This window comes from Aquarana catesbeiana, linkage group LG11, assembly GCF_042186555.1.
Source record: "Aquarana catesbeiana isolate 2022-GZ linkage group LG11, ASM4218655v1, whole genome shotgun sequence".
NCBI classification, from domain to species: Eukaryota; Metazoa; Chordata; class Amphibia; order Anura; family Ranidae; genus Aquarana; species Aquarana catesbeiana.
The window spans coordinates 231,336,348-231,351,842 of record NC_133334.1 but is presented as its reverse complement, the minus strand read 5'-3'; the positions used below and the strand labels follow the sequence as shown (position 1 = coordinate 231,351,842).

Genomic DNA, 15,495 nt, shown 5'->3' with positions numbered 1-15,495 from the left:
CATGCCCCATACACTCTCCTATATTCCATAACCCACTCCATTCATGCCCCATTAACTCACCTATTCTCCATAGCACACTCCATGCGTACCCATACACTCTCCTTACCCCATAGCACACACTATGCATGCCCCATACACTCTCCTATACCCCATAGCACACACTATGCATGCCCCATACACTCCCCAATACTCCATAGTGCACTCCATGCATCCTCACACACTCTCCTGTACGCCATAGCACACTCCATGCATCCTCACACACTCTCCTATACTCCATAGCACACTCCATGCATGCCCAATACACTCCTCTATACCCCATAGAAAACTCCATGTATGTACCATGCAGTCTCCTATACCCCATAGCGCACTCCATGCATGCCCCATACACTCCCTTATACTCCATAGCACACTCCATGCATACCCCATACACTCTCCTATACCCCATAGCGCACTCCATGCATGGCCCATACACTCTTCTATGCTCCATAGCGCACTCCATGCATACCCCATACACTCTTCTATACCCCATAGCACACTCCATGCATGCCCCATACAATCTCCTATACTACATAGCCCACTCCATTCATGCCCCATTAACTCGCCTATACTTCATAGTGCACTCCATGCATGCCCCATTACCCCTCCATACATCATAGTGCACTCCATGCATGCCCCATCCTCATTACCTCTCTATACTACATAGCGCACTCCATGCATGCCCCATTAACTCTCCTATACACCATAGCACACTCCATGCATCCTCATACACTCTCCTATACTTCATAGTGCACTCCATGCATGCCCCATACACTCTCCTATTATGAATGAAGAAGCAATGCCGATTGTTCACTCATACAGTAATAGTTTCGCAGCAGCTCTGTATGCTTACAGTGCATTGAAAAAGTATTCATACCCCTTGAAATTTTCCACATTTTGTCATGTTGCAACCAAAAACATAAATGTCTTTTATTGGAATTTTATGTGATAGACCAACACAAAGTGGCACATAATTGTGAAGTGGAAGGAAAATAATAAATGCTTTTGACATTTTTTTAATAAATATGTGAAAAGTGTGGGGTGCATTTGTATTCAGCCTCCCTGAGTCAATACTTTGTAGGACCGCCTTTTGCTGCAATTACAGCTGCAAGTCTTTTTGGGTATGTCTCTACCAGCTTTGCACATCTAGAGTGACATTTTTGCTCATTTGTCTTTGCAAAATAGCTCAAGCTCTGTCAGTTTGGATGGAGAGCGTCTGTAAACTGCAAATTTCAAGTCTTGCCACAGATTCTCAATTGGATTTAGGTTTGGACTTTGACTGAGCCATTCTAACACATGAATATGCTTTGATATAAACCAGTGGTCTCCAAACTGTGGCCTGGGGGCCGAATGAGGCCCTTCGCTTGCCTTTATCTGGCCCTTGGGGCACTATTCTTCCCTCTGATATGCGGCACTATTCCTTCCTACATTGACTACAACAATTGGGGACTATTCCTCCCACAGACACCACCGATGGGGCACTTTTCTTTCCACTGATACCAATGATGGGGCACTATTCTTTTCACTGACACCACCAATGGGGCACTATTCATTCCACTGACACCAATGGTGGGGCACTATTCCTCCAACAGACACCACCTATGGGGCACTATTCTTTCCACTGACACCAATGATGGGGCACTATTCTTTCCACTGATATCAATGACGGGGCACTATTCCTCCCACTGACACCAATGATGGGGCACTATCTTTTCCACTGACACCAATGATGGGGCACTATTCTTTCCACTGACATCAATGATGGGGCACTATTCCTCATTGATATCATTGGGAGGGATAGTGCCCCATTTTTGGTGTCAGTGGGAGAAATTGTGCCACATTGATGATGTTAGTTGACAGTGAGAGGAATAGTGCCCCAAGGGCCAGGTAAGGGAGACTTCTGTATGGAATAAAAATAATTTTTAAACGTTATAAGGATACTTATTCTTTAAGACCTTATGCTTAAAGCCACAGAAGCCATGCTTGCCACATTAAAACTGTTTCTACCCTAAAAGCAAATACAAGGTCGAGCCCCACCCCTAACCAATAAGGTATCTGGTTATGATGCCACCTGGTATTAACCACAGTATTCAACATGCATATGTAGGTTCTGGCATTCTTACTGAGAAAAGAAAGGGATGCCAAATATGCACCATATGCTAGTACTATGTAGACAAGAGGGCTTGGATGGAAAACAAAGGACCAACATGTCACTCATGCAACTAGCACATCATCCTGCATTCATCAAGAGTAACTGTTCTTGTTAATTGTTCCTAAGATGTACTGTGTGCAGGTAACGCTATCAATATTTCAGTCACATCCTGTATTTTCTTTTCTTTTAGCTGGATAACAGATTATCAGCTACAGTCCCTAGATGTCTTGAAAAATTTCCTTGGTCAGATTAGACAATTGAAGATTGTGTTTGACCAGTCCAAAGAAGCAAATAGAAATAAAGAGGTTACAGTTTGACCATCATATGTTGTGGGAGAACCCTTTATTTTACTTCGGCTTAGGAATACTGGACAGGTTAATGGATCTGTGTCGTAAGGAAAGCAAGGTAGACCTCCATCACATCGACTTAAGAAAACTTCCATTTACTCTCAGTGATGGTTTTACAAGGCTCATTGCTACAGGAAGTCCAAATCTCCATAGCTTGTACATCAACAATAGAACGTTAGTTTGCAAAGTGACTCCTGAAACTCTTATAGAGGTCTTACAAAAGTGTCCCAAACTGACTGTTCTAGGTGCCTTTTGTTCCAGTCTTTCAGAAGATGTATTCCGAGAACTGATGAAGCCAGAAAGGCCACCCTTTAAACATCTGGATATCTTGTGTAAACGTCTTGAGAAAAATATGCTATTTCTGATGAAGTTTGGGGAGAACTTTGTCAACACCAACCTTCTCTGTCTGTGGCTATAGAGTTTGACCATACTATCCTAGCATGGAAAATTCTACGAATCCTAAAGCTGAATATCCCTGTATCTACATTACAGCTCAACACTTGCAATGAATTGACAAGACAACTAGCATTTGTCAGTGACCACTATGTGAAAACTCTCAGGAAGCTTGTGATACAGTCCACCTCCTCTAGTGGACTCAACTCAACTTTGATTGACATAGCGAAAAATTGCCTTCAGCTGGAGGAAATCCACTGCTACTGCGTAGTTAGCTCTGATGGTTTTTAAGGCTTTTCTAAGACACTGTCCTCGTTTAAAAAAATACACACTAAAAGTTGATAAGGAAAGTTATCCTTGGAAGGCAACCAATTGTCAACCACCATCTGAAAAACAATAGAATTTTAGAGACAAAAAAAACGCCTTATGTGATAAAGGGTGCATATTCTTGCTAAATGTTAAAGTACTGTATATCAAAAACCAAAACAATTTTCAGGCTCATCCCACCCAGCTTCAAAAATCCTCATTTGCTGTGTTGTCCATGTGTCTGTTTGGATACTCTGGCCTCAGTATCCTGCCGCACGTGGTGCTTCCACCAAATGAATGTACCTGTATGTGCTAATGTATGCTAATCCCCTGCTGAACTGAGTGCATCGGCTGGATGACAGGTTTTTACCCATTCTGACGAGCTGTCTGTTTACACCCAACTGCTGTCCGTTCCGGCCAAACGGAGAGCGGATCCCCTTTCATTTTTTTTGCCGGATTGGGCCTGGAGGTAGCCGGGTTTAAACAGTCCCAAGTTCATTGACATCTGGCGCTCCATTGAGAAGAATGGAGGGTTTGATCATGTCTGGCTGAAAAACGGACAGACAGACCCAATCCGACCTCTCGTGCAAGAGGCCTAAGTCAACTTTTTGTCCAGGTTACATACTGTATATGAATTCATACCCTCCAGCATGACCCATCTCAAAGGGTACAATATAATCTGCTCCTGAACTGCTCTCAAGTAACTCAATTTGCAAAGAGTTTATATGACTGACAGGTGATTTGAAGTATCTAGTGTAGAAGTATTTGAAGTACCTACGGTAGTATCCTAGTAATACTGCATATCTATATCAAATATGTCTTGTTTTAATTATACAGTACATTCATGATAAGTAATTGGTAACACTTAGGCCTCGTATATACGCAACTTAGAAAACGCTGCTAAATCTGGCCATAGATTTTTGATCGAAAATCCTTAGGAAAAGCATGTTCTAAGAAATTTTGTTCATTTTTCCAATTATTAGTGGGTCAAATCGACATTCCTTTTCATCCACAGTGACAAGAAAATGTGAAGGAGCAGGATGGATCATTTTTCTCAAAACAAATTTCTAATAGTGTATTTGGTTTTCGTTTGGTAAAATCCATTCTTTCCAAAATCAAATGTGAAAAGCAAACAAAATCTTTCGAATGCCATTCAAACATTATGAGAATGTTCTTCGAATTTTCGTAGCAATTTTCATAAGACTTTTCATAAGAATTTTTGTTTGAAATTCTATCCATCTGCTGTATGGGCAGCTTTAGGCCTCATGCAGAGGGGCATAAAAATACTGCTGCTAAGGGCGTTTTTTTTTTTGCCACGAACACAGTTGTATGTTATTTAATGTGGCCATTTACATGCAGGCGTTTATATGCAAATTTGTACACAGCACTCAGAGGAAAAAAATAAATAAATGCCCAAAACCTGTGTTTGGTGAAAAAATTATCAGTGTTTATGCAAAAATGCATCTAAACGTGCATAAGTGCACATGTAAATTTATTCCAATGGCCAGAATAAATTAAGATGCTGGGCAGTAGAAGGCACTTACACTGAACACGATACATGTGTACACGCATAGACTTACACACCGTTATCAGCATTTTTTCTGCCAATGCCTGGCAGAAAAAAAGCTAGCATATTTGAAGCGTTACCACATGCATATCCTTAAACAGGCGTTCAGCTTTCCTATGTAAACGCATACCACTTTAGTGCTGAGTGTCATTTCTTATGTAACTTTTGTGTTTGTTTCTGTTTCGTATCCTACCTCATTTTGTGTATGTATAATTTTTGATGTGCACGTCGTGGTTTATTCAATAAACATATTTTTTCTGATTTAAAAAAAAAATCACTCTGTCACGACCCCCACACACTTTCTCCTTGTGACACCTATTCACTATGTCATGTAAGTAGGCACTGCTATGTCAAACATTTCACAGAGCCTGTCTTCTGACCTACAGAGGTGCTGAGAGGAGGAGTTTCAGGAAGCGGAGTCAGTACAGGAATCACTGAATGATGGCTACAAGGTACCATGGGATATGTAGTCCTTAGAACTTGAAAGTAAGCAGAGGAGAAGTTGCAAAGCATGCGGGATGATGTGTAAAGAGACGGCCAGCAGAGAGGCAGCACTCACAACATGAAAGATTATATTGGATTATCAGAAATAACTATTGTTATTACAATGCTGATATTCTGAAATAATAGTGTATGCTGTGACCACATAACTCCTTTAATTTTGTGCAGTAATGTAAAAAAATAAATAAATAAATAAATAAAAAAAAAAGCACTATTGTCAACACTGTATGGCAGCTACAGTTGTATGATATAGCATGTGTCTAATGATTTTTTTTTTATAACATGACAATTAATCTGATCACTATATAGCAGCCTTTCTTAACCATGGTTCCATGGAACCCTGTGGCTCCTCCAAAGATTGCTGAGAGTTCCTTGAACTGTGGCAGATAAATGTCCCACCGGATATTAAACAAATCATTCTAGAGCCTTTTTAGCTGTCTGTAAGGGGGCATTGTTCCCTCTAATCACCAAAGTAAAATAATTCTTCACACTGACTTCCATTGTAAGGATGGTACACCTCCCACTTACTACCAGTGTAATACCAGCAATGTAGAGTGGCCCTTCACCACTGGGGCACATTTCTTTTCTTCTTGTTATTATTATTATGGTTTTATTCTTTTATGCATTGTTAAATTTAGAACCGTGTACAGCTGCCAATACAAGTGAATGGTTATATGTGTTTGGGTAAACACTAATGCAGAAGCAATAAGCATTTACAAGAAACATGTACAGCCCTTCATTTGTATTGGTGGCTGTATGCAGCAAGTGCGCACAAGTGCTGCAATGTGTTCATGTGCATGAGACCTTACTGATCATTATTATCAATATACAGTAGTTATATAGCGCCAACAGTTTGCGGAGCGCTTTACAAAATAAAAGGGGGCAATACAGCAACATTACAAGAGGATTAGGGCCCTGCGCCTGTGAGCTTACAATCTAAAGGGAGGGGCTGGTGGAACAAAAGGTAATAACTTTGAGGAATGAACTGATGAGGGAAGTAGAAGATTTGGTTATTAGCTGAAGGCAGGATAGGCTTCCCTGAAGAGATGAGTTTTCAGGGATTGCCTAAAAGTGGACAGAGTAGGGGATAGCTGAACTGATTGGGGTAGGGAGTTCCAGAGGATGGTAGAGGCTCTGGAGAAGTCTTGGAGATGAGCATGGGAGGAGGAGACAAGGCTTGGAATGTAGAGGATGGTTTGGGTGATATTTGGAGTCAAGATCGGTGATACAAAGCCATTCACAAAATTGTGAATGGCTTTGTATATTATTTTTAATGTTTTAAACTTTATTTGTTGGGCAATGGGATGCCAGTGGAGGGATTGGCAGAGAGGGGTGGCGGACACTGAACGGTTGGTAAAGTGGATGAGTCTGGCAGCGGTGTTCATGGTGTACTGAAGAGGGGATAGCTTGTGACCTATGAGGCCTATGAGGAGGAAGTTACAATAGTCATGGCGAGAAATAAGAAGGGAGTGAATAAGTTGTTTTGTGGTTTCAATGGTTAAAAAGGGGCAAATTTTGGGGATGTTACAGAGGTGAAGTCTACAAGATTTGAACAGTGATTGGATTTGCGGCTGAAAGGGCAGGTCAGAGTCCAGGAGTTTTACACCTAGTACCCTGGCATGAGGGGAGGGAACAATGGTCGTATTATTGATCTTGATGGAGTAGTCAGGGGAGGGGGCACAGGCAGGAGGAAATATTATGAAGTCAGTTTCAGAAACACTGAGTTTGAGAAGTGGTGTGACATCCATGCTGATATGTCATTTAATAAGTTAGTAATGTGTAGGGTAAAGGGACTCCTTTTCGGTGGTATTTGTCTGGGAGCCTCCACCCGAGATCTAGAGGCCTCGTAAGGGTGAAGGGACTCCTTTTTAATGGTAATTGTCTGGGAGCCTCCACCCAACATCTGGAGGGCTCGTCAGGGTGAAGGGACTCCTTTTCGGTGGTAATTGTCTGGGAGCCTCCACCCGAGATCTGGAGGCCTCGTCGGGGTGAAGGGACTCCTTTTCGGTGATAATTGTCTGGGAGCCTCCACCCAAGATCTGGAGGGCTCGTCAGGGTGAAGGGACTCCTTTTCGGTGGTTATTGTCTGGGAGCCTCCACCCGCGATCTAGAGGCCGCATCAGGGTGAAGGGACTCCTTTTCGGTGGTATTTTTCTGGGAGCCTCCACCCGAGATCTAGAGGCCTCGTCAGGGTGAAGGGACACCTTTTCGGTGGTATTTGGGAGCCTCCACCCACGATCTAGAGGCCTCGTCAGGGTGAAGGGATTCCTTTTTGGTGGGATTTGTCTGGGAGCCTCCACCTGAGATTTAGAGGTCTCATAAGGGTGAAGGGACTCCTTTTCAATGGTAATTGTCTGGGAGCCTCCACCCGCGATCCAGAGGTCGCGCCAGTGTGAAGGGACTCCTTTTCGGTGGTAATTGTCTGGGAGCCTCCAACAGAGATTTGGAGGCCTTGTCAGGGTGAAGGCACTCCTTTTCGGTGCTTGTCTGGGAGCCTCCAACCGCGAACTAAAGGCCGCGTCAGGGTGAAGGGACTCCTTTTCGGTGGTATTTGTCTGGGAGCCTCCCCCCGCGATCTAGAGGCCGCGTCAGGGTCAAGGGACTCCTTTTCGGTGGTATTTTTCTGGGAGCCACCACCCGCGATCTAGAGGCCACGTTAGGGTGAAGGGACTCCTTTTTGGTGGTAATGGTCTGGGAGCCTCCAGTAAGAAATTAATTAATGAAAATATATAACAGGTCTATTAACCACTACACATCTGAATGTGACCTGAATTCCCGGGAGGCCATCATATGATGGCCTCCCCTGTGCACGCTCCCTGCGCGAGCCCTGCAGGGCGTGCACCGAGCGCGCTGTGATCCCCGAGTCGCTGAGACTCGGCTGATCACCGATCTGAGTAAGGGGCCAGTCCCGGCCCCTTACCATGTGATTAGCTGTCAGCCAATAACAGCTGATCACATGATGTAAACAAAAGATCGGTAATCGTTTTTTTTTTCTACTCGCGCTGACAGCATGAGTAGAAAAAAAAGCTGATCGCCGGCTCGGATGTGAGGGACATCGGTCCCCAAGTGGAAGAGGGACATCGGTCCCCAAGTGGAAGAGGCACATCTGCCTCATCAGTGCCACCTAATAGTGCCATATAACAGTGCCCACAGTGCCACCTATCAGTGCCCACAAGTGCCACCTATCAATGCCCACCTGTAGTGCCAATCAGTGCCACCCGGCAGTGCTGCCCATCACTGCCACCCATCAGTGCCCATCACTGCCACCCATCAGTGCCCATCGCTACCGCCTATCAGTGCCCATCACTGCCGCCTCATCAGCGTACATCAATGAAGGAGAAAAATTACCCGTTTTAAATTTTTTATAACAAAATATAAAAAAATTTTTTAATTCAGTTTACATTTTTTTTAACAAAGTAAAAACTGCAGAGGTGATCAAATACCACCAAAAGAAAGCTCTATTTGTGGTGAAAAAATGATAACAATTTCATTTGGGTACAGTGTTGTATGACCGCGCAATTGTCATTCAAAGTGCGTCAGCACTGAAAGCTGAAAATTGGTCTGGATAGGAGGGGGGTTTAAGTGCCCTGTAAGCAAGTGGTTAAAAAAGGGGGAGTGTGTATTGAGTTTTACTGAAAAATAACCACTTCAGCCCTGGAAGGATTTACCCCCTTCCTGACCAGAGCACTTTTTACAATTTGGCACTGCGTCGCTTTAACTGCTAATTGCACGGTCATGCAATGCTGTACCCAAACGAAATTTGCATCCTTTTCTTCCCACAAATAGTGCTTTCTTTTGATGGTATTTGATCACCTCTGCGATTTTTATTTTTTGCGCTATAAACAGAAAAATATCGAAAATTTTGAAAAAAAATATATATTTTCTACTTTTTGTTATGAAAAAAATCCAATAAACTCAATTTTAGTCATACATTTAGACCAAAATGTATTCGGCCACATGTCTTTGGTAAAAAAAATGTCAATAAGCGTATATTTATTGGTTTGCGCAAAAGTTAAAGTGTCTACAAACTAGGGTACATTTTCTGAAATTTACACAGCTTTTAGTTTATGACTGCCTATGTCATTTCTTGAGGTGCTAAAATGGCAGGGCAGTACAAGACCCCCCCCCCCAAATGACCCCATTTTGGAAAGTAGACACCCCAAGGAAATTGCTGAGAGGCGTGTTGAGCCCATTGAATATTAATTTTTTTGTCCCGAGTGATTAAATAATGACAAAAAAAAAAATTACAAAAAGTTGTCACTTAATGATATATTGCTCACACAGGCCATGGGCATATGTGGAATTGCACCCCAAAATACATTCTGCTGCTTCTTCTGAGTATGGGGATACCACATGTGTGGGACTCTTGGGGAGCCTAGCCGCGTACGGGGCCCCGAAAACCAATCACCGCCTTCAGGATTTCTAAGGGCGTAAATTTTTGATTTCACTCCTCACTACCTATCACAGTTTTGAAGGCCGTAAAATGCCAAGATGGCACAACCCCCCCCCCCCTAAATGACCCCATTTTGGAAAGTAGACACCCCAAGCTATTAGCTGAGAGGCATGTTGAGTCCATGGAATATTTTATACTTTGCCACAAGTTGCAGGAAAATGACAAACTTTTTTTTTTTTTGCACAAAGTTGTCCCTAAATGATATATTGCTCACACAGGCCATGGGCATATGTGGAATTGCACCCCAAAATACATTCTGCTGATTCTCCTGAGTATGGGGATACCACATGTGTGGAACTTTTTGGGAGCCTCGCCGCATACGAGGCCCCGAAAACCAAGCGCCGCCTTCAGGCTTTCTAAGGGCGTAAAGTTTTGATTTCACTCCTCACTACCTATCACAGTTTTGAAGGCCATAAAATGCCCAGATGGCACAACCCCCCCCCAAATGACCCCATTTTGGAAAGTAGACACCCCAAGCTATTTGCTGAGAGGCATGTTGAGTCCATGGAATATTTTATATTGTGACACAAGTTGCGGGAAAAAGACAATTAAAAAAAAATTTTTTTTTGCACAAAGTTGTCACTAAATGATATATTGCTCAAACATGCCATGGGAATATGTGAAATTACACCCTGAAATACATTCTGTTGCTTCTGAGTACGGGGATACCACACGTGTGAGACTTTTTGGGAGCCTAGCCACATACTGGACCCCAAAAACCAATCACCGCCTTCAGGATTTCTGAGGGCGTAAAGTTTTGATTTCACTCCTCACTACCTATCACAGTTTCGAAGGCCATAAAATGCCAAGATAGCACAACCCCCCCCCCCCCCCAAATGACCCCATTTTGGAAAGTAGACACCCCAAGCTATTTGCTGAGAGGCATGGTGAGTATTTTGCAGCTCTCATTTGTTTTTGAAAATGAAGAAAGACAAGAAAAAACGTTTTTTTTTTTCTTTTTCAATTTTTAAAACTTTGTGACAAAAAGTGAGGTCTGCAAAATACTCACTATACCTCTCAGCAAATAGCTTGGGGTGTCTACTTTCCAAAATAGGGTCATTTGGGGGGGGGGGGTTGTGCCACCTGGGCATTCCATGGCCTCCGAAACTGTGATAGGCAGTGAAGAGTGAAATCAAAAATTTACGCCCTTAGAAAGCCTGAAGGCGGTGCTTGGTTTTCGGGGTCCCGTACACGGCTAGGCTCCCAAAAAGTCTCACACATGTGGTATCGCCGTACTCAGGAGAAGCAACAGAATGTATTTTGGGGTGTCATTTCACATATTCCCATGGCATGTTTGAGCAATATATCATTTAGTGACAACTTTGTGCAAAAAAAAAAAAATTGTCTTTTTCCCCGCAACTTGTGTCACAATATAAAATATTCCATGGACTCGACATGCCTCTCAGCAAATAGCTTTGGGTGTCTACTTTCCAAAATGGGGTCATTTGGGGGGGGTTTTGAACTGTCCTGGCATTTTATGCACAACATTTAGAAGCTATCATGTCACACATCACCCACTCTTCTAACCACTTGAAGACAAAGCCCTTTCTGACACTTTTTGTTTACATGAAAACTTTATTTTTTTTGCAAGAAAATTACTTTGAACCCCCAAACATTATATATTTTTTTTTAAAGAAAATGCCCTACAGATTAAAATGGTGGGTGTTTCATTATTTTTTTTTTACACAGTATTTGCGCAGCAATTTTTCAAACGCATTTTTTTGGGGGGAAAAAACACACTTTTTAAAATTGTAATGCACTAAAACACACTATATTGCCCAAATGTTTGATGAAATAAAAAAGATGATCTTGAGTACATGGATACCAAACATGACATGCTTTAAAATTGTGCACAAACGTGCAGTGGCGACAAACTGAATACATTTTTAAAAGCCTTTAAAAACCTTTACAGGTTACCACTTTAGATTTACAGAGGAGGTCTACTGCTAAAATTACTGCCCTCGATCTGACCTTCGCGGTGATACCTCACATGCATGGTGCAACTGCTGTTTACATTTGATGCCAGACCAACGCTTGCGTTCGCCTTTGCGCGAGAGCAGGGGGGGACAGGGGTGCTTTTTTTTTCTTTTTCCTTTATTATTTTTTTGCTTTTTTATCTTATTTTTAAACTGTTTCTTTCATTTTTTTAAAATCATTTTTATTGTTATCTCAGGGAATGTAAATATCCCCTATGATAGCAATAGGTAGTGACAGGTACTCTTTTTTTGAAAAAATTGGGGTCTATTAGACCCTAGATCTCTCCTCTGCCCTCAAAGAATCTGACCACACCAAGATCGGTGTGATAAAATGCTTTCCCAATTTCCCAATGGCCTTGTTTACATCCGGAGAAATCTAAGTCATGAAATGCTCGTAGCTTCCAGTTTCTTAGGCCATAGAGATGTTTGGAGCCACTCTGGTCTCTGATCAGCTCTATGGTCAGCTGGCTGAATCACCGGCTGCATTCTCAGGTTCCCTGTTGGGACAGGAGAGCCAGAGAAAAACATGGAGTACGGTGGGGTGGGGGTGGGGGGGCATTCCCTCCCACTGCTTGCAAAAGCAGTTTAGAGGCTAATTAGCCGCTAGGATTACTTTTACATGAAAGCCAACAGCTGGCTGAAAAGAATGATACCTAAACCTGCAGGCATCATTCTGGTATAACCACTCAAAGTCCAGCAACATACCAGTACGTTGCTGGTCCTTGTTGGGCATATATTGTAAACTTTTTTTCATGCAGCCTGTGGGCTGAACAAAAAAAAGAGATTGATCGGTGGGTATGCCCACCATTAGAATACCTCCCTTCATCCACCCACTTCTAATGATGGGCATACATGCACCGTATATATGCCGAAGCATGGGGGCATCCTCCCGCAAAAGTTAGGAGCAAATCGCTCCTCCGCCCACTGCTGCCCCCACGCTTCGGCATATATGCTGAAGTATGTAACTGTGGTGGTGAAATCACCTCCGACAGCGCTGGAGTCACGGCTTTATGTATTGTGGGAGCAAACGCTGTTGCTGTCAAGATAAATAAATCCGCGCTGCAACTGAATGGCGTACCTGCTAAGCAAATGATGGTTAACAATAAAACTGAGTAACATTACAGTATAACAGTAATGCCCCGTACACACGGTCGGACTTTGTTCGGACATTCCGACAACAAAATCCTAGGATTTTTTCCGACGGATGTTGGCTCAAACTTGTCTTGCATACACACGGTCACACTAAGTTGTTGGAAAATCCGATCATTCTGAACGTGGTGACGTAAAACACGTACGTCGGGACTATAAACGGGGCAGTGGCCAATAGCTTTCATCTCTTTATTTATTCTGAGCATGCGTGGCACTTTGTCCGTCGGATTTGTGTACACACGATCGGAATTTCCGACAACGGATTTTGTTGTCGGAAAATTTTATATCCTGCTCCCAAACTTTGTGTGTCGGAAAATCTGATGGAAAATGTGTGATGGAGCCTACACACGGTCGGAATTTCCGACAACAAGGTCCTATCACACATTTTCCGTCAGAAAATCCGGCCGTGTGTACGGGGCATTAGACTTACCATACCTGCATAGCAAATACAAAAAAAAATAGTAAAAAATAAAACATTTAACGCAACCTGTGCCTAAAATATATATATGCCGATGCATGGGAGCATCCTCCCGCAAAAGGTAGGAGCAAATCGCTCCTCCACCCACTGCTGCCCCCATGCTTTGGCATATATGCTGAAGTATGTAACTGTGGTGGTGAAATCACCTCCAACAGCGCTGGAGTCACGGCTTTATGTATCGTGGGAGCAAACGCTGTTGCTGTCAAGATAAATAAATCCGCTCTGCAGCTGAATCGCGTACCTGAAAACAAAAAAATGGTTAACAATAAAACACAGTAAACAGTAAAGTATAAAAAAATTGCATATCTGAAAAGCAAACATGGTAAAACATAATAACATTAAAACATTGCAGAACAGAATACAGTAAAAAAGAGCAGAACAATAGAGAGAGATTAGAGAGAGAGCGAGAATAAAACTACAACTATTTTTGGTTTTTTTATTTTATATATTTTTTGTGTTTTCAATTTTCTTACTTTTTTTTTTTTTTTTACACTTTTTTTTGTAACTATAACTTTTGTAACTGGTACCAGGTTCGGGTCTCTCAAAATGCGATGGCATCTTGGGAGACCCTGTGTTAGTGTGCCTAGTCTGTGCAGTGCTGTACCCTACGCTAATACTCAACTAGTGAATGGTAGCGTTCAAAACATTCACCAATACAAAGACCAGGATTGTCAGGACAGAAGGGACAATAATACCTGGTGTCACGCCTATATCCGCACACCAAGATCGGTGTGATAAAATGCTTTCCCAATTTCCCAATGGCGTTGTTTACATCCGGCGAAATCTAAGTCATGAAATGCTCATAGGTTCTGGTTTCTTAGGCCATAGAGATATTTGGGGCCACTCTGGTCTCTGATCAGCTCTATGGTCAGCTGGCTGAATCACCGGCTGCATTCTCAGGTTCCCTGTTGGGACAGGAGAGCCATAGAAAAACATGGAAGACGGTGGTGGTGGTGGGGGGGGGGGGCGCATTCCCTCCCACTGCTTGTAAAAGCATTCTAGAGGCTAATTATTTGCTAGGATTGTTTTTACATAAAAGCCGACCGCTGGCTGAAAAGAATGATACCAAGATGATACCTAAACCAGCAGGTATCATTCTGGTATAACCACTCAAAGTCCAGCAACATACCAGTACGTTGCTGGTCCTTGTTGGGCATATATTGTAAACTTTTTTTTCATGCAGCCTGTGGGCTGAACAAAAAAAAGAGATTGATCGGTGGGTATGCCCACCATTAGAATACCTCCCTTCATCCACCCACTTCTAATGATGGGCATACATGCACCGTATATATGCCGAAGCATGGGGGCATCCTCCCGCAAAAGTTAGGAGCAAATCGCTCCTCCGCCCACTGCTGCCCCCACGCTTCGGCATATATGCTGAAGTATGTAACTGTGGTGGTGAAATCACCTCCGACAGCGCTGGAGTCACGGCTTTATGTATTGTGGGAGCAAACGCTGTTGCTGTCAAGATAAATAAATCCGCGCTGCAACTGAATGGCGTACCTGCTAAGCAAATGATGGTTAACAATAAAACTGAGTAACATTACAGTATAACAGTAATGCCCCGTACACACGGTCGGACTTTGTTCGGACATTCCGACAACAAAATCCTAGGATTTTTTCCGACGGATGTTGGCTCAAACTTGTCTTGCATACACACGGTCACACTAAGTTGTTGGAAAATCCGATCATTCTGAACGTGGTGACGTAAAACACGTACGTCGGGACTATAAACGGGGCAGTGGCCAATAGCTTTCATCTCTTTATTTATTCTGAGCATGCGTGGCACTTTGTCCGTCGGATTTGTGTACACACGATCGGAATTTCCGACAACGGATTTTGTTGTCGGAAAATTTTATATCCTGCTCCCAAACTTTGTGTGTCGGAAAATCTGATGGAAAATGTGTGATGGAGCCTACACACGGTCGGAATTTCCGACAACAAGGTCCTATCACACATTTTCCGTCAGAAAATCCGGCCGTGTGTACGGGGCATTAGACTTACCATACCTGCAAAGCAAATACAAAAAAAAATAGTAAAAAATAAAACATTTAACGCAACCTGTGCCTAAAATATATATATGCCGATGCATGGGAGCATCCTCCCGCAAAAGGTAGGAGCAAATCGCTCCTCCACC

At 42.9% G+C, this 15,495-nt stretch overlaps 1 pseudogene; it reads left to right on the top strand.

Annotated features, from left to right (window-relative positions):
- Positions 1 to 1,882: 1,882 nt before the first annotated feature.
- Positions 1,883 to 5,075, top strand: LOC141111744 (F-box/LRR-repeat protein 8-like; annotated as a pseudogene).
- Positions 5,076 to 15,495: the final 10,420 nt, after the last annotated feature.